Below are 26,546 nucleotides of genomic sequence, written 5' to 3'. Positions count from 1 at the left end.
GAGTGGGATTCAATTTTTTTAACAACTGGTTCTATGGGTGTGGCTTAGTTGGTGGGCGTGGCTTGGTGATCATGTGATTGGCTGGGCACGCCCCAACTCAACATCACTCACATCGAGGCATGCATCTCCTCACCTGGCCTCTCATGACTGTGGGGATGCTGCAACAGTTGTAAGTGTGAAAAACAGTCATAAGTCACTTTTTTCAATGGTCACTCCACACAAGCAAAGTACCAGCAAAAGACAGGAAAAAAAACTCCAGAGACATTCCTGAGACAGGAAGTCTAGAAGCCAAGAATGTAATAAGGGTTAATGGAGAGGCAGTTTCTGTAAGCAACACCAGAATGTTTCCTTCCTGCCTTCCTTACAGGATTAGGCCAATAATTTCTTCTAACAACTGGTTCTCTGAACTGCTTAGAATGTTAACAACCGGTTCTAGCGAATAGGTACGAACCTGTAGAATCCCACCCCTGGAATTAGGGTTACACAAATGATAATCAGCTTTTTGAAACAGCTTTTTACTCAAAGGATTATTTTTAAACTTTCATAAAATTATATTGTTCTTTGTGTGCACTCGGTAAAACCAGAATAGAAATTGAATACTATTTAAGGCATATATGGTTCCAACAAATGTTTTACAGAGTCTTAAAATACCATATAATATGCATTTCTACCCAGGCTCCAAATAAAAGTATAGAATATCTTGCAAGCTATTTATTCCACTGACCTATTTCCCATTTTTGTTCATGATAAAGTTTTTAATTTAAACAAACATATTTTATTAGGAAGGCTGGCAAATTTCATTTGAGCATTTGCTAAACAGAGAAATGATTTAATTAAAAGTTTTTAACCCTTTATTTAATATTAATGATGTACTTGTATATGAATTTTCTTATTTTTTTCTTATTTTAGGAATGGCCAGTAATTACTTTATTTAAGTCCTGCATTGTTCGTTAAGATCTGCAGCCAACACAATCGATTAAATTGAGTTAAACATAGAAATAGAAAACTCTATATTGTATTTCTTAGTCAAACAGTTGAACCAAAATTTCATTTAGGAACATTTATGAACATATTTCATGTTTTTCCGTGTTTGTGACTTTTGTTTATATGTTTGTATCTTTTTCTGATAATTACTTATGAAGACAAATAGATCTACAGAGGACACTATAGCCATCACTCTTCACACTGCTCTGACTCATCTAGAACAGTGGGGGGTCTATGTGAGGATGCTTTTTGTAGATTTTAGTTCTGCATTTAACATAATTCTGCCACATAGACTAGCGTCTAAACTTCTGGACCTTGGATTTTCTCATTCAATCTGCCTTTGGATTATGGATTTCCTGTCTGGCCACTCACAGAGGGTCAGATTAGGTAATCATATCTCTTCAGCCCTTATTCTTAACACTGGTACACCACAGGTTGTGTGTTCAGTCCCTTACTCTATACTCTTTATGTGCATGACTGCATGACTCACGCTAGTAATACTATTACTAAATTTCCAGATGATATAACAGTGGTGGGACTCATCTCTGGGGGAGGGATGAGTCTGCCTACCAAGATGAGGTGGACCGGTTGCTTTTGTGGTGTGGACACAATAACTTGGTCCTCAACACCAATAAGACCAAGGAGCTTATAGTGGACTATAGAAGGAACAGATCAGACATCCAGCCCTTGTTTATCAATGGAGACCAAATGGATCAAGTGGCCAATTTTCAGTTTCTGGGTGGCACCATAAAAGAGGACCTGACCTGGGGTGCTCACATTGCAGCACTGGTCAAAAGGGCCCAGCAGAGGTTATATTACCTGAGACTTCTCAGAAAACAATAACTGAATGAAAAACTGCTGGTGATCTTTTACCACTGCACCATAGAGAGTATCTTAACTTACTGCACCTCTGTATGGTTTGACAATTGCACAGTGGCAGATAGGAAAGCACTCCAGAGGGTTAATGTCATTGCCCAAAAGATCATTGGTTGCCCTCTCCCCTCTTTGGAAGAGCTTTATATTTCCCACTGCCTTAAGAAAGTTCAAACATTCTCAAAGATTCATCTCATCCTGGGAACACTTTTTTTGAACTTGTTGGGTTGGAAATATATAAACCAGGATAGTCATTTTAATACTGCATCTTTAAGAGAATGCTGTAATGGTGATTGGCTGAGGTTCCTCCAACGGCCATAAGATGGAGCCAGAAACCTGGTTTTTCTCTCCTTGCATTTGCTGTTTTGCCGTATTGCCTGATCGCTGTTCTGCTTGGATTGCTGTGAGTTTTGCAACTGTTAGCAAACTCCATTTACTGAACTCTGTTTATGATACCGGACTTTGTTTTTGGATTATCCCTGGACTGATATTAACTGCTTTAACCGTGTATGATTTGGACTGTTTGTTGGACTTTGTTTACCCATTTACTGGAAGTAAAACCTACATTTTACTATTCAGTGTATCTGTGTACTGGTTGTGTGTTATTCAACATCACTCTCACTACGTTTCCCTGAGTGCACTCATTCTCCTAATGGGGAATACCTCAACAATTACCATCTGGCAGATGGTACAGAATAATAAAAAGAAGGACAAGTAGGCTGAAAAACAGCTTCTATCCCAGGTCAGTAGCTCTTTTGAATTCTGCTGAATAGTGCAGTGTTGGTACGGTGTCAGGGGTTTCGGTTCAATGTGTGGAGGGTGAAGGATGTGTGTTTGTGTTTATTTTCATGGTCATGAAATGCAATGAAGATGGTATTTGATTTCATTGTACGAGGTGCAATGACAATAAAGTAAACTAAACAATGAGGTTGTATATATTAAAATTAGACAGACTTTCAGAAAGTGCTAAAGAGTACTTCTCATGAGTAAGAATCAAGTATTTCAAGGTTAGGTACAATACAGCTCTAAGGGATTGCATAGTTATCTTTAGTATTAATCCAGTAATCAAAACTGACCTTACATTTCTTTCTGCTCTCTTTCTCTCTCTCTCTCTCTCTCTTTCTCTCTCTCTCTCTCTCTCCCTCCCTCCCTCCCTCCCTCTCTCTCTCTCCATTCTCTTTTTCCATTCTCTCTCTCTCTCCATTCTATCTATCTCTCCATTCATTCTCCCTCCCCTCTCTCTCTCTCTCTCTCACACACACACACACACACACACACACACCGTTGTAGCCAATTTTTTTTGAGGGGATATTAAAGTTTAGATATTTCTCTGACAGAAGATTAAAGACAATATATGCCATAGCTATACTCTAGAAATGAGTAAAAGACAAAACAAAACAAAAAACAGTGTTTACTTGTCAGAAAAATTATCATGATAATTTTGATGATCAGATCCATTATTAAAATTTCATTGGCAATGATAGAAGTGAGCCTGTATTTACTCTGTGGTGCACTTTTTAATATGTTACATTTTTGTTTATTGCCTTCAGATCTAGTACCTCAAATAGTAGATTGTATTAAGTAAACAATCAAACTTCTTACCACAATCTTTAGGCATAAATTTTTAGACCAATGCCGCTACCAGGATGATACAAATGTTGTAAAGCTAGATGATATATTGTAAATAAAAGCAGCCAAAAACAATTTAACAAAAACTTATTTTCACTCACAAAAACAATGAACCTTTTCATGACCAAAATAATCGCTTGCAGACAATTTGAAAATTTGAAAGAAAATAAAACTATAGTGAAATCTAAGAGTTATTTATATTTTTATGTTTCTTATGAGGAAAGTATTGCTATTTTGAACAACTTTCTCTTATAGCTCATTATTCCCTGATTAATACAAGTGAAGAACTGTGTGGTCTTACAAATAGCTTACAAATCTTACATTTTCTATTTTTAATAATATTTTTTTTAAAAAATGGGTGGACTGTGATAAATAATGCCAGCTTTAAAAAGCCACTGAAAAAAACGATACTAGAACACAGCCCTCTATCTTCAAATGAAAATTCATGAATGAAAGAATTTGAAAATGCAGAGTTATTAATTTAAATTAAGAAAGTTTTATAAATTACATGACAATAAACGAGAGCTTCCCAAATACATAGGTTGGAATTGTTTGTAATTTTGACTCACTTTGCATCTCCCTACATGCAAGAAAAAAACCCTGTTAAACTATAGCCAATGTAGTGTGTAGGTTCATGGTGTTATAAGTGTGTAATGGGCTGTACCCATAGTTGCCTATGACATTGCATTCTGAATCAACTCAAGCTTGCATATGGTACTTAAGGACAGCCTGTGCAGAATACATGGAAGTAGTCCAATCGGGATATGATTGAGGGTGAGTGACCAGGAGCAGAGCTGAACACATTTTATATGCTGTATTTATAGCGATGCCTTGTTAATGGAAATACAGATAGTCTTTGACTTAAAACAATTCATTTAGTAACCATTCGAAGTTACAACAGCGCTGAAAAAGATGACTTGACTATTTTTCACACTGAAGGCCATTGCAGCATAGTCGTGTGATCAAAATTCCCATAGTCACAGACGGTTAGCAACTGACTCATATTTATGATGACTGTAGTGCCCAGGGTCATGTGATCATTTTTTGTAACCTTCTGACAAGTTGATGGGGAAGCCATATTCACTTAACAACTGTGTTACTATCTTAACAACTGTAATTATTTTCTTAATAACTGTGGCAAGAAAGATCCTAACATGGGGCAAAATTCACTTTAAAAAGTGTCTTGCTTAGCAACAGAAATTTTGGACTCAATTGTGGTCATAGGTTGAAAACTTCCTCTACTGTTTGTTACTGGGCCAAAAAATGTAAAGGCAGTGAACCAGGAAGAGCTGATCTGTGTGATTAAGACTGAAGTAGACAATCTGTGACAACAATCGATGCATCTTGCACGATAAAGGTTGATGAACTGATTAAGGACATTGGCGGATCGCTCAAGGGAAAACTGCTGTCAAGGCTGGCATTTCCCAGGCTAAAAGGGCCACATTATTCATGTTCTTCAATCTTGGCAGGTTTTTGCAAGATGGGTGTCTTGCATGCTGATGGTAGAAGCTGGAAGGTTCAAGAGATTAAATTTGTCAGCAATTGTCGTGCTATGAAGGTAAGAAATGTCTTCAAAGCACCGGGACAGTCAATGAAATATAACTCAGAAATGAGGCATTCATCCATGGAATAGCATTGCAAAAGCTTCACTTGGCATAAACAAGCATGAAAGGCTTTGGCAGGAAAAATCATGGTTACAACTCCGGAGGGCTGTCAGGTTGTGGCTAAAGGGATGAATGTGGAGTTTTTTTTTGTCAGCTTTGAAGATTGTAACCTCTTGGCAGAAGTGTGTAGTGATAGGTGATGATGATGATGATGATGCATTGATATAAATATCGGTAATTTACAATAAAAGAGCACATCTCAAAGATTATGTACCTGTTTCATTGATAAATATCCATGTTTAAACTAAAGGTCTGAAGGTGAAGGCATTACTTTTCATTCTTTCCTTGCACAACCGTACAAATATTAGCTCTAACAATTCCATATATGTCTGTTCATCTACGTACACAAAATTACACAGATACACCTGAACAGAATATTGACATTCCCAGAGAGCCGGCGTAAGTAGATATTATTAAAACTGAGAACTCTATCTTAGTATATTATCAGATTCTATTTACCATTCTGTCTGAACAATATCTTCTTTTCTCCAAGATTGCCTAACATTTATTTGTGTGACTTGTTCTGATTTCTGTTTATGACCATCTGAAATTGTTTTAGCATGCTCAATTTTTTTAAAGTAAACAATTTACTCAATTTAGGAAAGGAAACTATATAGGTCAATAAATGTAGAACACATCAGGTTTAAGCACATGATACATTATTTATATAAAGTGCTATATTTTTTGGGGGGAAAGGTATTTTACTCTTTTCTAAAATATTAAATATTTAAATGGATTACTAGGAGGAAACTTTCTCTAGCCATAACAAATTATGAGCTGAGAAGTAAGTAAGAAGAGCAAAAAACCATCACTTAGCTTTCACATTCATTCCTAAAATAATGTATTGGTATATTCATTGTAATCATAAATAGAATGCTGATGACATCAAAATGTTTCAAGCACAGCAGCCCTGTTCGTAGATTAATAATTCCATCATACTTGATTGCTTAACTGGCTCGAGCAGAAACGATAGCACTGAGACTGAAGAAGATAGGTAGAACTGGAGATCAACTGAGTGTCCAGGTTAAATTTGATCTCTGATCTAAGGCATGGCCTAGGCCAGGGATAGGCAACTAAGCCTCCTTTACTATCTGTAGACTTCAACTCCCAGAATCCCTGAGCCAGTTGAAGTCCACAGGTCATAGAATTGCCTACCCATTGCCTGGGCTGTCCATTTGTATTCTTTCTTGGAGAATATTTGGAGAAGATATAGTCCAAGTCCAGAGGTATTTTACGAGAAGGGTACTCCAATCCTCTGCTCGCAATAGAATACCTTATGCTACTAGGCTTGAAATTTTGTACCAGGACAACCTAGAACTATGCCACCTATGGTTTAATTTAAGGTTAGTATACAAAATTGTCTGCTACAATGTTCTACCTGTCAACAACTACTTTAGCTTCAATCACAATAATACTGGGCAAACAATAGATACAAACTCAAAGTAAACCGCTCCAAACTCGATTGCAGAAAATATGACTTCAGCAACAGAGTGGTCAATGCCTGGAACTCACTAACTGACTCTGTTGTTACATCCTCAAACCCACAAAACTTTAACCTTAAACTGTCTACAGTGGACCTCACTCCATTCCTAAGAGATCCTTAAAGTGGGCGTGCATAAGCGCACCAGTGTGCCTACCATCCCTGTCCTACTGTTCCCATTTATTTATACTCATTTATTATGCATATACTTATACCTGCTTATACTTATATGTTTATATGTTATGGTTATACTTGCACTTGTTTTCTCATACATGCTTGACAAACAAACAAAAACACAAATAAACAAACAAACAAATAAACAAACAAACAAATAAATAAATAAATAAATAAATAATACCCTTTGGTCTTCCTAACATGAGTCTAGAGGGGATTTCAACCATGGTGCCTAAAGGTTTACACTTTTCTAGAACTTAGCATTGGGAAGGGAAGGTGGGAAATTTCATCTTGAAAAACCTTCATTCCTTTTCACTGTTTCATCACTTAAAATAAAGTATGTGTTGAAGTGGGCTTGCCAAATGTCCCTCGCTGCAAAGGAGACAGACTATATCATTTTAAATACTGTAGTTCTGGCTTTTAAATGAGCTGGGAAAGATACATTCCCCATTAATCCATGAGGTTGGCACACCTGTGCACTTTCATCCTCTCCTTCATGAAGATACGATTTGAATCAAAATGTGTCAGGAGGCCCACCATTAGAACGGCCAAGTTCATTATCAACAGAGCTGAATTTCAGAGAAAGTTGGGATTTAATTGAGGGAAGAATTATCTCTCATCTGAAACTGAAATCAATTTGGTGTAAATGAAGTGTGCTCTTAATACATCATCAGAGAAAAGAGATCCCCAGAAGGAGGGGTTTTTTTGAGCTTGGAATCCCACTATACATGCACAGATGGTACCATGCACATTGTTCTTCCTTAACTCATAGTAGTATTGACTTGCTTCTTTTCCCAAACAACCCACCTTAAGATACAGGCCTGGGAAGTGGTTACCTAACAAGCCATTGAAAAAAATGGATCCCAAACAGCCAGAAAGCTGTTTGCTCAAGGAATGTAATCATATAGCGTTCAATGTGAATTTTATAGAAATGACAATAAAAGACCTTCCAACTCTGCAATTCTGTATTCTGTAAATGGTATTAAAACAAAGGGCAAAAACAAAAACAAAAAAAAAATCCTTTGCACAATTATTTACAAACTGTTGTTTTCGACAATGCAATGTATGATTCCATGAGAATAAAAACATCCGCACTTACAAAGTAGTTTAAGGGTTCAGGGTTAAGCATACATTGCCAAACAGTTGTTTGGGGTATGATTCTATTGAACCCACAAGGGACATTCCTGTCTGAGCTTCCAATTTCAGAGGTTGGTATTATTATAATAAAACTGGGGCTCGGGTGTGTGTGTGTGCGCATGCGCAAGTGCATATAAAGTATTAGTAAAAATGCAGCAATAACCAGGAACATTTCTCTAAAGGTTCATTCCCAAAGTAAACAAACGCTTTGATTTTCAATTTCTAAGAGTGGCTTTCCTAAGTTATGATGTCTTTTTGCCTACAGTTTTAGATTTATGTATTACCTGAGTCAGTAATGAGGCCACATGCCTTCCTCAGAGGCTCATTTTCAGGCTCCCGAAGTCTTCAAATGTGTCATCGGACTTCAGTAGCACAAATGCTACTGTTGATGCATTTTACTCATGCCTTTTAGGTGGAAAGTACAATAAAACAGCTCTATAAGTCCTACATCAAACTTCCTAGGATAGAGATACTACACAGTTGAAAAGTAAAAACTTTCCCAAAGTACCTTCGCCAAGAATGGAAACATCAGAAGAAAAATCCCTTCACTCACTTTGCATCATCAAGAGCTGTGGTGGCTCAGTGGTTAGAGTGCAGTACTGCAGGCTACTTCTGCTGACTATCAGCTGCCTGCAGTTTGGCAGTTCGAATCTCACCAGGTCCAAGGTTGACTCAGCCTTCCATCCTTCTGACTTTGGTAAAATGAGGACCCGGATTATTGAGGGCAATATGCTGATTCTGTAAACTGCTTAGAGAGGGCTGTAAAACCCTGTGAAGTGGTATATAAATCTAAATGCTACTGCTATTGCTGTTATGACCCTTTTCATTCCAGTTTAATGTCTCATCCTCTGAAGCTGCTCCCTGAAGTCTTCCCTCCCATTCTTGCAATAGTTGGCAACTCCTGTCTAGAGCTCTCAAAGCATGGGTGGCACATAAATTGAATAAATTAATAAAAAATGTATAATTATATTTCCTGATACCTACAGAGGAGGGAATTCAAACTGTCTAAGATGCTTGTATGGTTCTTCAGAAGATTTGTTGCCTTTTCAGTCATTTATCTGGAATTGCATCCCCACTTCCATTGATTAAGGCATCAGAGCAGGAGTGGGATCCAACCGGTGTAACTACCGGTTCGATGATTTTATGTTTTGCACACCCGTGTATATCAGCAGCAGCTAGCTGCCTGGACAGCTGAGCAGTGCTGCGCGCGGGTGCGCAACAGCTGAAAAAGCACTTTTTTCCTGCTTTTTCAACTGCAGCTGTGACGCGCAAAGCAGCTGTGGTTGAAAAAGCAGGGAATAAAGGTCAGGTAAGAGCCCAGGTGGGCGTGTGGGTCAAATCAGCAGCAGACATAGAACCAGTTCTATGTATGCTCTCTGTCTGCTGCTCTTCAGAGCTACCGGTTCTACAGAGGTGGACAGAACTGGTAGAATCCCACCCCTGCATCAGAGGAAATCATCCATTTAGCAGTTTGATGGATTTAAAAACATAGAAGCAATGTAGGAACTTAAGGCGCAATATGGGAAACAGAGGAATGTTGGGAAAGTAGGATGTATGGGCCATATAGATTAGGTAGATTGAAAAAATGTATATTAGAAATGTGATATATTTTCTCAGAAACAATGAGCCCTAGAGTTCTTTATTTTCTGCTGACAATTTTCTACAATAATGAGAAACAGGTAATTTCAACAAAATAGAAAGAGGTCATGACTTAATTCCTCTGCCCTGGAATAAACATACAGCATGTGATTAAATGAGATTAGTCTTCCTAGCAACTAAACTTGCTTTCCTAGCAGAGGTGATATTCAGCAGGTTCTGACCAGTTCTGGAGAACCGGTAGCGGAAATTTTGAGTAGTTCAGAGAACCGGCAAATACCACCTTTGACTGGCCCTACCCCCATCTATTCTCTGCCTCCCGAGTCCCAGGTGATCAGCTGGGTCTACTTTTGTTGCCCTGCACAGGAGAATGGAGCTGGAAGGCAGGTTAGTGGGGTGGGGAAAGAATGGAGATTTTTCAGTATCCTTCCCTTGGAGTGGGTTGGGAATGGAGATTTTGCAGTATCCTTCCCCTGCCATGCCCATCAAGCCATGCCCACAGAACCGGTAGTAAAATTTGCTTTCTAGGTAAGAATTCTGGATCTATTCTGGAGGTAATGGTGTGTTCCATTGGTTAGAGAAACGTCTATGGAGATTCTCAGACATCCAAGTCATGGTTGTCCCAAAGTGCTTTTTTCAAGAGGCAAGTAGATTTTCTGTTTTTTCTTTGAAGATGTTTCGTTTGAAGAAGCTTCTTGGATGAGAAGAGAAATGTCTTCAAAGAAAAACCAGAGAGTCCAAAGATGCTTTTTTAAAGAGGCTTCCCCCTTCCAAAAAAAGGTTCTTTTTGAAAAGAGGCAATTGGGCTTTTTGGCTTTTCTTTGAAGACATTTTGCTTCTCACAAACTATTGCTTACAGAATTGGTTTAGATAATAGGATAAACCACAATTTTTCTAAATTTCTAAATTTTCTAATGGTGAAAGTTGTTTTAAGATTGATTGAAGTCTTTCTTGCAACAATAAGAAATAATGGGCTTCTATTTCAGTTGTAATTTAAAAGGAGGTGTTTTTTTTTTTTTTTGGCTTATGTTCCTGATGATATTATGGGCGCATTCTTGGCAACAGAACAGAAGTGGTTTGCCAAATGCATTTCTGAAATGGATTTTGGATTTCCCAATTTTAATCAATGGGCTTGGCATTTCCTAATAGTTCATATCAAAGTCAATAATTAAACTAAACTTTAATTGTTGTAACTTTGAACAGTCACTAAATGAATGGTTGAAAGTCAAGGTTTACCCATACGATCCCTCCATTGCCAAATTTCTTTGTGTATTCCATAAACAAATATTTAATAGTGAGACATGAGGCAGTATATCTGGACAGGTGCTTGCCCATGTTTGTCACATACTTTTAAGAGATTACTTATTACCTCATAAATTATATTTTTACTATTTGTAAAGACCAAAAATACTTGTACATTGACTCTGGAGGTCCTGCTGTTTTCATGGAGACCATGCTGCCATAAAGAGTTGTAATCCAATCTATTGTCCAACTAGCTCAGCAAGAGAACTTGAAATGTGATTGTTTCCAGTCCATCTTATTTTGGGAATCTCGTCAAATTTTTCAGCATTGCATTATTAGGCCCCATAAAATTAGTTGTTTGTCTCTGCCAGTTATGTAGTCTATTTCCTTCAATTCATATTTCAATCATTTCAAACAAAAAGTTCCATCTCCAAATGCTTGCCTTCATATTGTCCACATCTGGGACTCATTGTTCTTAAAAAAAATCTTTATTACGTTTTCTTAAATAAATCCAATATGGATTTTAAAAAAAAATCTTTTTATCAGTACAGATAATCCTTGACTCAAGACCACAATTGAGCCCAGAATTTCTGCTGCTAAGCAAGACATCAGTAATGAGTTTTGCCCCGTTTTACAATCTTTCTTGCCACAGTTGTTAAATGAATTGGTGCAGTTGTTAAATCAGTAACACAGTTGTTAAGTAAGTCTGGCATCCCCATTGACTTGCTTGTCAGAAGATCGCAACATGAAATCACATGATCTTGGAACACTGTAACCGTCATAAATATGTGTCAGTTGCCAGGCATCCAAATTTTTGTTTATGTGACCATGGGGATGCTATATAAAGGTTGTACGTGGTCCCAGTCATAAGCCACTTTTTTCAGTGCTTTTGTATCTTTGAATGACCACTAAACAAACGGTTGTAAAGCAAGCACTACCTGTAATGTTAAAGATCATTGTTGCTGTTGATACTGTTCTTCTTCAGATAAATTCCATGTCATCATTAGGTCTTCCTTTTATAAATTCAACAGCCTGATATTAAGCTATATTGCAGTCTACCTTCCATTATCAGTTGGGTAGTCTTTGGGATAAATGATCCATCTGTGTATAATTTTAATGTCCTAATTTAATTCCCAATGTTCCTAATATAATATTTTGATGCTTGAAATTCTGTTATTCTGTTGTATCTTCTTTGTCAGTGATTCATAAGTCAGTGGGGGACAATCTTGTCTACTTCTCTTTATTAAAGTATATTTTTATCCTAAAAGTCCATTTACAATTATCTTGGCTGTTTGTTCTTTATAGGTACTGTGACTTGTGTAAGAAAATTCATAACCATACTTAATAAATTGGTTTGTTGCTTCTGTTGTTCATACATATCTTTGCCATCCTAAATAGAACTAATAATTCTTTTCTCTTGTTCCATTCATAGCGGATAAACTAGCAATTTATCTGGTTTATTGCCTGTTTCAAAGTAGTTTTATTTGGCAAAATTCCTCTTCTTACAAATGGCTTTTACTTTAATTAATTCCAGTTACTTTTAAATCCAAAACTGGCTTCTGCCTATGACTTAATTCTAGTTGTTTCAATTCATTTATCTGTGTGTCTATTTGTTATATGGTTTCTTTTTATTTGATGCTAAAGAAATAAACAGTTCTTATAAATGCTTTACTTGAATCTTTACAGAAAATAAAGAAACCTTGGATGTTAAATTGGTTTGGAAGAGGTTCTTGAGTTCATGTTGACACTTCAGTTTAATACCTTATTTCAGCAGCAATAAACTGATAAACCATATTTTTGGTCTAAAGATTCTTCTGTGTAGCTCTACGCTTATTGGATTGTGATCTGGATAGCTAAGATACAACTTCCATATCTATAAATCTGGTTAGCAATAAACTAGAAATCTGACATCTGTCAATCCTTGTTTGAGCTTTATAAACAATAACACAAAGTTTGTTTCCAGAATACTGTAATGCATGTTAACACAAGGAAGAGAGACAGTTGGCTTAGTGATTGAGGCCCCAGGCTAAAAATTTCAGTATAAAGAAATTGTGGATTTGGGGATAAGAAGAATGTGGGTCCCCTGGGTAGAAAGGTATGCCATTAATGTAATATCAGATATGGTACATAAAAATGAAACTATTGTCTCTTAAAAGATATCACACATTTTGAGACAATAATATAATTTTACCAATTTAGATAAAATTCTCCCTGTCATTATTTTCTTTAAATACACAATCCTGTGATCCAATTTCAGAATCCTCACCTTGTTCTTTCATTAAGGTATCTAAGATTTATGTAATACTTCTCTATGTACACTTGTTTCCTACTTTTGCTTCTAAATTCAAATCATATTGCTTTAAAAAGTGCAAAACACCCCCACATAAATTACCACAGACAAGTATAGGAGGTATGAAACTACCAATTTATTTTAGCTTACCGCCAAATTAAATATCAAGGTGTCAAATTGGCCCTTCAGGTTTCATTGGTAAATATAAATTATTTCTAATAGAATGTGTCAGTGGGATATCTGAACAAATGGTTTCTGAAAAGCATTTTAAAAAGGGGCTCTGGGAAACTAGAGATAATTTATGATATAAATATTTTTTGAATAGCTGTCTGCAGGGGTGAAGGTTGGTTTCTAAATGTAAAATAAATATCTGCCTTGGTTCATTCACTGAACTCGCCCAATTTGCAATTTCAATCAAATTTAAATGCTCTGATGTCATTAGCCTGCAGACTACCACACTCCAAGAGAGAGACACTCAAAGAATATCTGAATTAGGACTGACAAACCATAATGTGCAATTTTACAATTTGATTATTATGGTTACACATAGAATAAGATCCAACTGATCGCAAAATAAAGCTTTTGGATAGTATCTATGGGACATGTTTAAATCTACTGTGAAAATAAGTTTAACACAAGTGAGATGCTCATTTGGGACTGAAGTTAGTCCTTCTATAATAGGATTCTCCCCCCCCCCACTTTGATACAATATTATTGTTAAAGACAATTTCTATCTAGACCTGTGATGGAGAACCTATAGCATGCGTGGCACACAGAGCCATTTGTGTGGGCACACGACCCCCAGGCAAACTTAACTCACTGCTCATGCGCGTACCTCCCAGCTAATTTTTGGGCCTTTTTCAGCCTTCCAGAGGCTCAAGGGAAGCCTCTGCAGCCTTTGGAGGCCGAAAAACAGGCCTGTTCCATCACTTCCTATATTTCCGGAAATACAGGAAGTGACAAAACAGGTCTATTTTTTTTAATCTCGAAAGGCTGCAGAGGCTTCCCTTGAGCCTCTGGGAGGCTGAAAAAGGCCCGAAAATCAGCTGGGAGGCATGCACAGTGCAGGTAAGGGGGCAGTGAGGGGGGGAATCGCATACACATGCGCAGGGGGCATGGGGGCCCGCATGCATTGCCTTCTGGGTGCTGGCATGCAAATGCACGCATGCAAACATGCACACAATTTTTGGCACTGGAGCCCAAAAAGTTTAGCCACCACTAATGTAGACTGTGCTACAAGTTGCATTTTAGCAAGGTGTAAAGGGAAGCTGCAGAGAATTTAATTCCTGTCTGGGGAGCCCCTAGATGCAAAATAGGCCCAAATTATAATACACTAGAAGTATGTCCAACCATATGTAAAATAGTTTAAAGTCCTAACAACCATATGCCTGATGTAGAAAGCATGGATGTTATTTAGGGAAAAGTTGAAGGCAGCATACATATTAAATACTCCGGTAACTGGCACCACTTTGGAGATGATCAGCTCAGAATGACAATGCATTCTGGTTGCTTGCTTGCTAATAAACATATATTTTGTGATGAACTATGATATTTAACAAGATAGACAACAAGAAGAAGAAACTTATATAAGACAACTAAGTCAAAAATGTGCACAGGAAAGTGGTAGATAACGTGGCCAACTTCTATCAATTCTTTTTTTGAAAATTAAATGAAACTAATGGAAATATTGTTTTCCATGATTTGGAAATTGTACTTCTGTTGATATAGTCTACAATTCTATTTCCTTATTCCTTTTTTTAGCAATCATATCACATTATTGCTAAATTCTTTTCCGGAGTATTGTTACATAGCTAGGTACTGGTATTTCCTATCTTCTATTTGTGGATTTTTATTTCCTAAGTGAAAAAGTTTGCATTTCTCCCTGTTAAATTTTATTTTGATACCATTTCTCTAACTCATTGTAATAATTTTCAATTCAAATTTTCTTTTCTACCATATTAGCTACCACACTCAATGTTTTATTATGTGCACATTTCATATGCATTCATGTACCATCTCACGGGTGTCAAACTCACGGTGTCACATTGCCATCATGTGACGTTTTGTGATGTTTTTTTCCCTTTGTGGAGCTGGGGTAGGTGTGGCTGGCACGTGACACATCTGGCCCGCCGGCCACCAGTTTTACACTCCTGATCTACCTCTTCATTTAAGACACTAATACAAATTCTGAAGATTAGTAGTCAGGACCATCAGGAAGGACTATCTGAGTATGATTTTTCAGCCAGATTTGTATCCACTTAATTGTCTTGCCATCCAGCCCTCACATAACTTGCCTGCAAATAAAGAAGTCATAAAAATCAATATCTATTGTGTTTCTGTAATTTATAAAGGTAGCTTCTCGAATGAGAAAAAAATGAGGTATGGCTGGTTTGTTGGGATTTATTTTGGATAAATTTATTGAGACTTCTGATGATCACCATATTGCTTTTAAGGTGCTTCCAGGTTTAATATTTACAGATTAACAGAATTGGAAGGGACCTTGTAAGTCATCTAGTCCAATCCTTTGCCCAAGCATATCTTTTTGACCAGCTATCTTGTAGAATATTTTCTGATATTGATATAGAACTGGGGCATAGTTTCCTTCCTTTCCCAAGCCTCTCACCAAAGATAGAAACATTTCCCCCTTGCAATTGGTCTAAATTACTGAGGTTTTGGCCAGACCACATTATTTCAGTATGATGCATTCATTGTAACTAGATTTAAATTCATTAAAACATGGTGAGGTAGCTATTAAACTTAAGCTACACTCACAAGATACATTCTGCTTATTGCTTTTACCTGATGGAATATACCTTTTGCTGAGAAGATTCAAGCAAAATACAATAAGAGTTAAAAAGCTGCACTCTTTGTTTGTTATCATCAGTAGCTTGCCATGTTCACTGATGTGATGGAATGCAGTGAAGAAGGTGGAAGAGGGTGTATTCCAGAGAAACAAGAGGCAGCTCTCCGTGAGAGAAAGAGGGTGAAGACAGCCTCTCCCTAATAGTTCACAAAGTATAAAAATGTAAAGGTTCCCCTTGCACATATGTGCTAGTCATTTCCATCTCTAGGGGGCGGTGCTCATCTCCGTTACAAAACCGAAGAACTAGCACTGTCTGAAGACATCTCTTGGTCATGTGGCTGGCATGACTAAACTCCGAAGGCGCATGGAACGCTATTACCTTCTACCAAAGTGGTCCCTATTTTTCTACTTGCATTTTTAAATGCTTTCGAACTGCTAGGTTGGCAGAAGCTGGGACAAGAAGCTGGGACAAGCTGGGACTCCGTTACGTGGTGCTAGGGATCCGAACTGTCGAACTGTCGACCTTTCCGATTGACAAGCTCAGCATCCTAGCCATTGAGCCACCACGTCCCTTTCACAAAGTATATGTAGAGGCAAACACAGGCAGACTCAACGTACTGCAGTTTGTTTAGTTCGCCAAAGTTACAACGACACTGAAAAAAGTGATTTATGACTGTTTTTCATACTTACGACCATTGGAGCATCTCCACGGTCACATGATCAAAATTGGGAAGCTTGGCAACTGGTTCATATTTATGATGGTTGCGATGTCCTAGGACCACGTGATCCCATTTTGCGATCTTCTGACAAGCAATGCGAAAGGCAGATTCACCTCACAGCTATGTGACTCACAACTGCAGTGATTTGCTGAACTGCTGTGGCAACAAAGATTGTAAAATGAGGCAAAATTCACTTAACAACTGTCTCAGTTAGCAACATAAACTTTGGGCTCAATTATGGTTGTATGTCAAGGATTACCTATGCTAGAGACCTCAGTCTGGCAAGATTTTGTCAATAGGTGTGAAATAATAAAGAACTCAGTTTTGGAAGAATTCCATGTCATTCTTGGTTTGAGGCCTGACAAATGGCAAAGTATTGTACACTGTCTGGACCTATTGGAGCTGGACAGCTAATAGATTTAAATAAAATAAAATAAAAATCCCTTGGTCTTTCTTTTGTTTTCCTTAAATCATTTTATTAAATTTCCTGATTCTTTTCTACCGTAGCTTTGGAAGTAGAGATTGGGTGGGAGGATAGCTGCATCATCAGGACATGATGCCAACCCTATGACTTACATGTTTGCATCTGATGCTAAGACACAACTACAAAGGGGCAGATTTATGTTATTATGGGACCACATGTATGTTGGCATTTTTGCTGCTAGATCTTCATTCTCATTCTTTCCGCAAATTTCAACCATTTGTCTTTATTCATTTTTACCTCCGACTTGTGTCCTATTATTTTCAATCTCTACCCAGCTTTTGTGTAAATATAATATTTTTTTTCTGTTAACCCTCATTTTGTTTTCCTTGTTGAAATGGTTGCAATTGTGCTTTTATTTATTTTTTCTTTTGGGGATTCTCACCTATATTTACCTTCTTTTTGGAGTTCCTTCTCTTGTAGAATTTTATTTATAATGGCCTGGATTTGTGGAAATTTGCTCTCTTTTTTTGAAAGTCCAGAGTTTGATTCTACCACATGCAACTTCAGTTTCTCTTAAAAATCCAGAATTGCAGTATTACACCATCAATTTTTTCTAGTATTCCCAAAGGGCATTGTTTTCGCTGTCACAGACAGCCCATTGAAATTAAAAAGTAGTATTATAGCTGTTTCCGAGAAGATAGTGGCTTTTTGACTTTGAAAATAAAGTGCCTTTGAATTGCTGTGACATTTATCTAGCAGTGGGAAGCCATTATCCTTTGACAACGTTTTATTCCACTGACATTATCTCTTAAATAGATATCAAAGCACCAAAGCCTTTTCTTTATAATTTATTATCAATTTCTAGTTCTAGTTCTAGCATTCTACCCTTACAGCATCTTTCCATGTTAATTTTCATTCAGTAACACAGATAGGAGGATTTTATCTTCTATGTACATTGATCTCGTAATAATAAGAAGTATCCATTGCGAAAGGAATTTTTGATCATACACACTGATGAATGGCAGACTCTAAAGGAATCTTAAAATACAGAAGTATACATTGTGCTTTTCAGGATGGAAAATAAGCAAAGTAGATGATTGGGCTTATTTGCTATGTAATCAAACAACAGATATTTAGGGGCATTTTTTTTTTTAAAAAAAATTACTCTTTTTCAAAACAGGCTGCCTGCACCATCTCACTTTCATGATTTGAGAATTTTTCCTCCTTCCATTAGAGATAGTGAATAATATATTAATAATAGTGAAGATAGTGAATAACATGTTAATAATATGGATAATATTACAGATAATATAGTATAAAATAATAATAAAAGAATAGCAGTAAACTAGAAAACAATATATTTAGCTTTTATCATCAATGCATTCAAATTAATATAATTCATGCACTTAAATTATGACAACTTTCCATTTGAGACTTCAAATATATAGATGACATTTTTTTTATGAGCTATGTGGCCAGAGTGCAATTTCCATCTCACATACATCCTATAATATGCTCATATTCTTTACAGTTATGGCAAGGTTAAAGCTTCCCATGGACATATTTTTCTCATTATATCAAATTTGTTAACCAAAAAGTTACACACCACTATTAATAATAACAATAGCACTTAGACTTATATACTGCTTCACAGAGCTTTATAGCCGTCTCTAAGCAATTTACAGAGTCAGCCTATTGCCCCCAACAATCTGAGTCCTCATTTTACCCACCACGGAAGGATGGAAGGCTGAGTCAATCTTGAGCCTTGTGGGATTTGAACTGTAAAATTGCAGTCAGCCGGCAGTCAGAAGAAGTATCCTGCAGTATTATACTCTAACCACTGCTCTATCATTAAGAATATAATATAAGCTCACCAGATAGTCCTTGACTTATAATGATTCATTTAGTGACTATTCAAACTTACAACAGCACTGAAAAAAGTGATTTTTTTCTCACTTAATGATTGTTGCAGCATCTCCGTGGTCACGTGATCAAAATTTGGGCAATTAGGAGCTGGCATGTTTCTATGATGGTTGCAGTGTCCCAGAAGTGATCACCTTTTGTGATCTTCTCACAATTTCATAGGGAAGCCAGATTCACTTAACAATTGTGTTTCTTACTTAACAACTGATGTGATTCACTTAACAACTGCGGAAGGAAAGGTTGTAAAATGGGGCAAAACTCACTTAGCAACTGTCTCACTTAGTGAAGGAAATTTTAGGCTCAGCTGTGGTTGTAACTCAAGGACCATCATAATTATAATAAAAGAGGGGAAAAGAAAAAAAAAGAATGAAGTCTTGGTGCAAAAAGAAGATATAGAATCTCTTCAATCTGTCAGGCATGAGATCAGGGTCACATGTTAAGTTTCAATTAAACTGATTTATTGTTCCTGTCCCACACAGGAATCTAGTCAACTAATGATTAGCATTGATTTGGCGCTAAAGGTTAACAGAATTCAAGAGCTTAGATACTTGTAGGAAAGTAATGTCTCTAGGCTGATTCCTCTTTTGACTCTGGCGCTCTTTCTCCTACAGCTGCTCTCTTAAAGACAGATTCCTTTTCATTTCACAACAATAACTGCCTAACAGGAGGAATGGAAGCATTGGTCTGCCTCAGAATAATCCAGAAGATTCTATATACAATCCAACAAAGTTGAAATGTAAATGATGGAAGATTATAATTCAATATAGATTTGTGAATTATTATTAGAACCTTATAAATCTGTAAAAAAACTACAAATATGATTAATAACATTTTATTCATAATAAAAACAGGGACACTTAGAATATGGAGATTGACACAAAAACAACCTACTGAAATAATGAATAATCAAAGAATGAAAAATATAATTCAACAAAATATGTGTATTAATATTAAATTGTATAAGATTGTCAAGTGTATTAAATATGAAAAATTTATGTGTCTTAAAATGTAAGACACACTGGTTCCATGCTGTTCACACAATATTTTTGTAAAAAATAGAATAATTTTTTTTAAAAAAAAGTTGAAAAGTAATCCAAATCTGATTTAAGAAATATATAGCTCTTTTTGATGCACTCTTCTATACATTTTAATATGGTATGAAGAAAGGGGATGGTGAGAATCTATCTATTACGTCGTCTGCCCAAATATTCCAATGAACCAAGAGGATGGATCAGGCCCACATGTGACAGAGTTTAAACAGAGAACCCTGTCTAGTTTCCTAGAGTCTACAAGTTAAAATAATTCAAATAACAATGTAAGATTGGCTTGCTCCCATGAACTCTAGGGCATCAAACTAAGGGCAGATGAAAACGACTTTATCTAGTAAGAAAATTTGCAACTTTACTTGGCATTTCTACATGGTTCACCATGCATGATTTAGATTTCCTTTGCTCAAATGTTACCAGTATGCCTTTACTAAGCATCCTTATTTTAAAATGGTGGAAGTATTACCATAATGAAAATGGAAGAATTTCTAGTGTTTTATGGATAAAATTTCAATTTGTTAGATTATGGTAAGGGTGTCAGAAAGAGAGTTGTATTTTAAAAAAATCATAGAATTGTGAAGTTGACAGTGTTGTTTATTTATTCACTTATATTATAAAGTATGGGCTACCCAACTGCCAATAACTGCAAGTTATAATTTTTTGAAAGACAAAGAAATTGTATATGAAAGGCTTTATGAACAAGATGCAACCTTCAAGGAGAATGTTTAAAAAGTGGGATTAATCCCACAATCTTTCTGTAATCCCTATTACATTTTACTTGCCTCGGTGCTTTATAAACAACTTGCTTGTTTCTTATAGCCTTTGTGTATTAGTTCATAGACATTTAAAATAATGGATTAGATTCTCAGTATTCAGTATTTACTTTTGTTTATGCCTGAATTTGAATAATTTTCATTATTCTACATTGTCCTGTTGTTTTAATCAATTAATCAATTTATTGATAGTTTTCTACTCACCTATCACTTATAACTCCCACCCCAATGCATTCTAGTTTGAAAACCTCCCTTCTAGTTGTTGTCCAAAGACCTACTTTCCTTCTGTAATTCTTCTTTCTTGAACTTTTAAAACTAAATGGAAAATGTACAACCGTGTTACAATCAGGAGTTCATTTTAAAAACTTCCCTTTCCTTCCCATCCTCTCCCCTCCAGTCCTCTCCTCTCTCTTCTCTTCAATAAAAAGTATTGATGGAACACCACCTGGGTTTCCAGGTTCTTCACCTTTCTCCTCCAAACCAGTAACTCATTCTTGATAGATTTGGGGTCACACCAGTATCACTTGCAGAATCATTTGGGCCTTTGGGGATGAATAAGTATAATTTGTGATTAACAGGCCAATTGAGTCTTAGTGAATGTTCATAATCCTATCATTTGTTTTGAGGATGACTGACAAGGTTAGCCTCTTCTGGGAGTGGCATTTGATTTTTTAATGGAAAGGGACATTTTTTTTTCTTTTAAGGAAGAGGTGAATAGTCAGTACTCTGTATAACTTGCATTAGAATAGAAAAAATAGTCTTTATAATAAATATAATATAAAACATTCACAGAGTCTGAAATTAACTCGTAGAAGTTGTAAATCTTGTTCTCCTTTCCCCACTCATCTCTCCCATTTCTTTCCCCTGAGAAGCTGCCTACACAAATTCTGCCAGGAGAGTGAGATATGCAAGCAATTGAGCTTCATTCTCCAAAGCAATCTGATAGGCAGAGTCCATAGAATTAATAAATTGGGTTGTCACAGGATAGCTACCCAATGTTATTGATTCATTATTGGAAAACTAAGAAGCCACTATCAAAGATTTTCACCAACTGCTCTGCATCAAATTCAGATTTTACTATATTGCAATCAGTCTTCAGTTTAGCCACCTTATATAAAACACTGCAACTTTCCTTTGGTTGGGAAAGATAATTTCTGTTGGTTCTTTGTTGGCTAAATAATGGCTGATAATGGCTAAATCTGATACTAAGGTGTTTGCTTTTGTCCTTGCAATATTAAATACCTAAAATTAATTCCCATAGTATCAGGGAGCAGATTGTACTATGGCCTTCATATATTTTTTAAAAATAAATTGCCATGCCCCTGTTGGAGACTGACTCTGAGGGAGAGGAGAAACAGTCAACAGGTAGTGGAAGTGTGTCTCTAGAGGTTGTGGAGGAGGCTGGGGAAGGGCAGAAGCAGTCAGAGGAGGACCCAGGCCCATCCCCTATCCATCCTAGGACACGCAGGGAGGAGGATAAGGGCCTTGATCCTCTTCATGGGATAAGGGAAAGATGTGGTCTCCTTGGGAGGAGAGGGCCTTGATCCTCTTCATGGGCTGCAGGTGTGACAACTGAATAAGAGTTTGGACCTGCATACTGGCAAACTCTGGAAACAAATCATGTAAATATCTCTAGTTTATAGTTACTGTCTGAGTTTGGCATCCTTCTCAGTGTGTGTTATCTGTGGACATCCTCCAGCCCTTATCTTCCCTGGTTTGTGTTGCTTTTTGTCCTTCTTCGTATAACTGTGTGGGAGTTTTTTTGTCTTTCGTCAAAGATATTCGGGGCTTGGAAGCAAAGTGAAGGAATAATCTGTTTTCTGTGACTGTGTTTGTTTTGTATCCCACCCTGGGTCATCACATAAATTGCAACATTGGAGATTCTGTAATCTCCAGGAAGTCTATTAAACTGCCCAACTGAATCCTTGAATCTCTCTGAAACAATTCCAAAAGACATGATTTAATCAGATGCTTTGATTCAGTTCAAATATTTGATTAAATACTTGTCTCAAGCAGGTTATTTAGTCTAATTTCCCCCCCTAAATGAATCATCCATTTCAAGCTTTGCACAATCCACAAATTCAATCCACTTCATGTGTTCTTTTATTTGATATGGCTTTTCATGTATTCTAACAAGTACCAATTTTCTAAGGGTTGACATTTGAATATGTTCAACCTTGTGATTTTAAACCTAGGACAATATCAACACAATTGAATGTAAGATCAGTCTGCATCCTGAGACACAAATGTGTCTTTTGTTAATCTTGGAAAAAAGGTTGATTCATTGAGTCAATACATTATATTGGTCTGATGTTCTGTGGTGCACTTTGTTGTATTAATATAGGATCATATTCATTCAAAAATAAAAGAGTTCTTTATTTTACTGACACATACAGGACAAAGTATTTACTACATACTGTTGAGGTAATTCCCCGTTAGGAGAATGAGCGCATACAGGGAGATGTATTTGAGAGGAATGTTTGAATAATACACATACAGAACACAGATACACTGTACAGTAAGTGTAGGTTTTTACTTCCAGAAAGGTTTAAGCAAAATTCAAAATAAGCAGTCCAAAGTCATTCACAAGTAAATCAGTCAGTTTTCAGTCCAGGGATAATCCAAATATCAAATTCCAGTGTCAAAAACAGTTCAGTATCAGACTTACATGAAATCCAGTAATATCAGTCAATTAGAAGAAATGGAGCAACGGCAATACTTTCCAACAGAAGGAAACATAGATACACTTACATTCTCTTCTGAGACTCAGACTAAAACAATCCAGGTTTCTGGCTCCATCTTATGGCCGTTTGAAAAATCACACCTAATTACAGTTTTGGATTTTCTTAAAGATACAGTTTTAAAATGTTTATCCTGGTTTATATATTTTTAACCCAAATAGCTGTTAGGTGACTCATATTCCTAACACATACTATTTACTATAGTACTTTTATGTATTATATACTATTAATCAGTGCTGTACTGAGTGCAGTTAAGCAAGATAGGCTCTTTTACACATCTCTTAATTGTAGGAGAAGGGATGGCAGAACCTGGGGGCAGGGTGAAAAGGGGGAATCAACCAAGAATCACTACATAGTCACCAATGAACTAAGTCCAATACACCCGATTGCCATTGACCCATATCTAACTGTACCTGTTTCCTGAGAAGATTTCGCTGCATAGGCTTTTAGCAATAAATAAGTTAAACTGAACCTTCACATGTGGACCTGTACTTTTGTGCCTGACATTATGGCCAAAGCTAAGAAGGGAACGAAATCATAAGAGATGGAGGAAAACTATGAAAATTCCTTCACTCCATAGAAATAATTAAAAGCTATTCTGCGTAGCATTATGTATATAATGAAATCAATGCATAAATGATGGACATTATATAGTATGAGACATGTGACATCATTCCTCTCTTTGCTCTTCCCATAGATGTCTCTAGATGCAAATGAGAAGAAAATGACATATAATTTTTTATCTAATTCACAAATCTTAGTCTTCATAATTTCCAATTTCATTCCACAGATTATGAATGAAATATTACATTTGTAAGCTATCTGAAAAGCACTGGTAATACTGTTAATCTATATTGCAGTCAGCTAGTACTGTAATTGCTGCTAGCTGTTTTTTACACAGAGATTATGCAATAATTTGGCATGATACAGACAATTAGCCTTAGCCTTTTAGCATTTAAAGCTATTAAAAGCTAATCTCAGTCAAAACTAGGTAGTATGTTATATCTTGCCAAAGGGAGGCAGTTAAAGTCTCAAATATAATTTTGCCATCATGGGTAAGACTATTTCAATACACAATATTCCTATAGAAATCATAGGAGGAGTTTACTATCTTCTAGAAAAAGGGGAAAGCATCTTTGTTACAATAAGTTAGTGCAAACATTGTAAAGCATTGCTACTTCCCAATAATTATTTAACTCTTTAATGGAATAGTTATGCAATTCGAATTCAGTAGATCTTAAGTGCAGGATTAAAACTATTGAATTCTATCAGTAATGTTGGGACATCAGCTGTTTTAAACTGAAATTTTCCAATTCCCAACTTTGCCAAAACTTTGCTGGGGGCAGGGAATAAGAAACTATTTTTATAATTTCTCAAGAAATCCTGTAGTGTATGTTTCTGAAACTATTAAAACAAAGGTGATTTTGCTCTCTGTTACTACTAAGCACACCGTTGCATTTATTTTGCAAATGGTCTGACCTGGGAATGTTATTCTAACTCTGATTTTGCTTATGATGCTATTGTACATATACAGTGTAATGATGGCTAGCCTTTGTTTGCAATTTGGTAGCAATGGTAGCAATTTGATTTAGACCAGGGTTGTCAAACTCCTGGCCTGCAGGCCGGATGTGTCACACGCTGGCCACACCCACACCCGGTTTGGCAAAAGGGAAAAAAAGTCCCAATACATCACATGACGCCGCCATGGTGATGTGAGTTTGACACCCCTGGTTTAGACCATGGCACAAATAAAACAGGTCAAATATATCATCTCTAGTGTTAATTTTTTCAAGGATAACATGGGGATCATTCTTACATGTTAGTTGAAATTTATCACTAACCAGATGGTTAACAACATACTCCAACTCCCCCATTTAAAACTGTGCTGTGTTACTTTATTTATGGCATCAGCAAAATATTTAATTAGCCGGAGTATTTCTGATAATGTTCTGCAGCAGTTGAATCTTCCCACTTCTCATTAGGAGAGAGACCAGGAGGTTTTATACAAATGTCTCAAGAAAGAAGAAACTTGGTAAATGTCTCCTTTGAAGACCGACAGTATACGGGTGCCAATGATATGCCATTAAAATCTATAGTACAGTGAAACCTCAGGTTGAGACCGGAAACACAACTGTCCACACATGCGCAGACCAAAAAAAAAAAAAAGATGCCGAAGAGGAAATCACTGTGGTGATTTTTGGGTTTGCTTGGTCACCACCAGAAGATCTGTTCATGACCAGAAGCAAAACTGTTCTGAAAATTCTGGTTGTCACCTGATTTGGTCATGAACAGAAGTATTCATGACCTAAGGTTCCACTGTATTTTCTAGTTCCTTCTTTCAATGCGTAGAATGTAGATTTGAAAAAAAAATAGCCATGAAAATGATCTTTTTATTGAATTGTGCATATATTTATACCATACGACTGGAAAAAAATGATGCAAGTGATCCACAAACTGTCAGTAACAGCTTCATATGGATATGCTGAATAAGCAAAAATGCACTGCAATGCATGGATACTAATGACCAGCTGACATCTCAGCTGCCTCCTGGTAAGAAGCATCAATGATGTTAAGCCTATACATTTATTTATTGGGATGACAATACGAATCCCCAGATCATTTCCCAAGAGTGACATGGCAGTGAAGTGTGGCATCATGGCTGATTATTATGCTAAAAAAACCTGACATTAAGTGATTTTTTTCTTGAACTTGATCATATAATCAAGCCACAGTAAGCATTCTGTGTAATTGCAAGCCTTCCTGTTGCAAATAATTACCACTTAATCCTTTATGAGTGTATTTTGTCACAACTTGATATCAGGTCACCTCTGTTCTAAGTTTCCATATTCAAATGATTTCGTCAAACTCGCAATATCATGTTGTCATCATGTGATGTATTGTGACTTTTTCCTCCGTTGTTAAACCGGGGGGGGGCATGGCCATCATGTGATGCATCCAGCCCATGGGCCACAAGTTTGACACACTTGATCTAGCACATTCCCTAGGCACATTAATATCTGCCCCCATAGATTTATTAGGGAAATATTC

Source organism: Notechis scutatus, chromosome 2, assembly GCF_049901735.1.
Source record: "Notechis scutatus isolate UNSWTSFEM ecotype Mainland chromosome 2, rNotScu1.2, whole genome shotgun sequence".
Lineage (NCBI taxonomy): Eukaryota > Metazoa > Chordata > Lepidosauria > Squamata > Elapidae > Notechis > Notechis scutatus.
The sequence above is the reverse complement of the archived record's forward strand: the minus strand, read 5'-3'. Positions refer to the sequence as shown.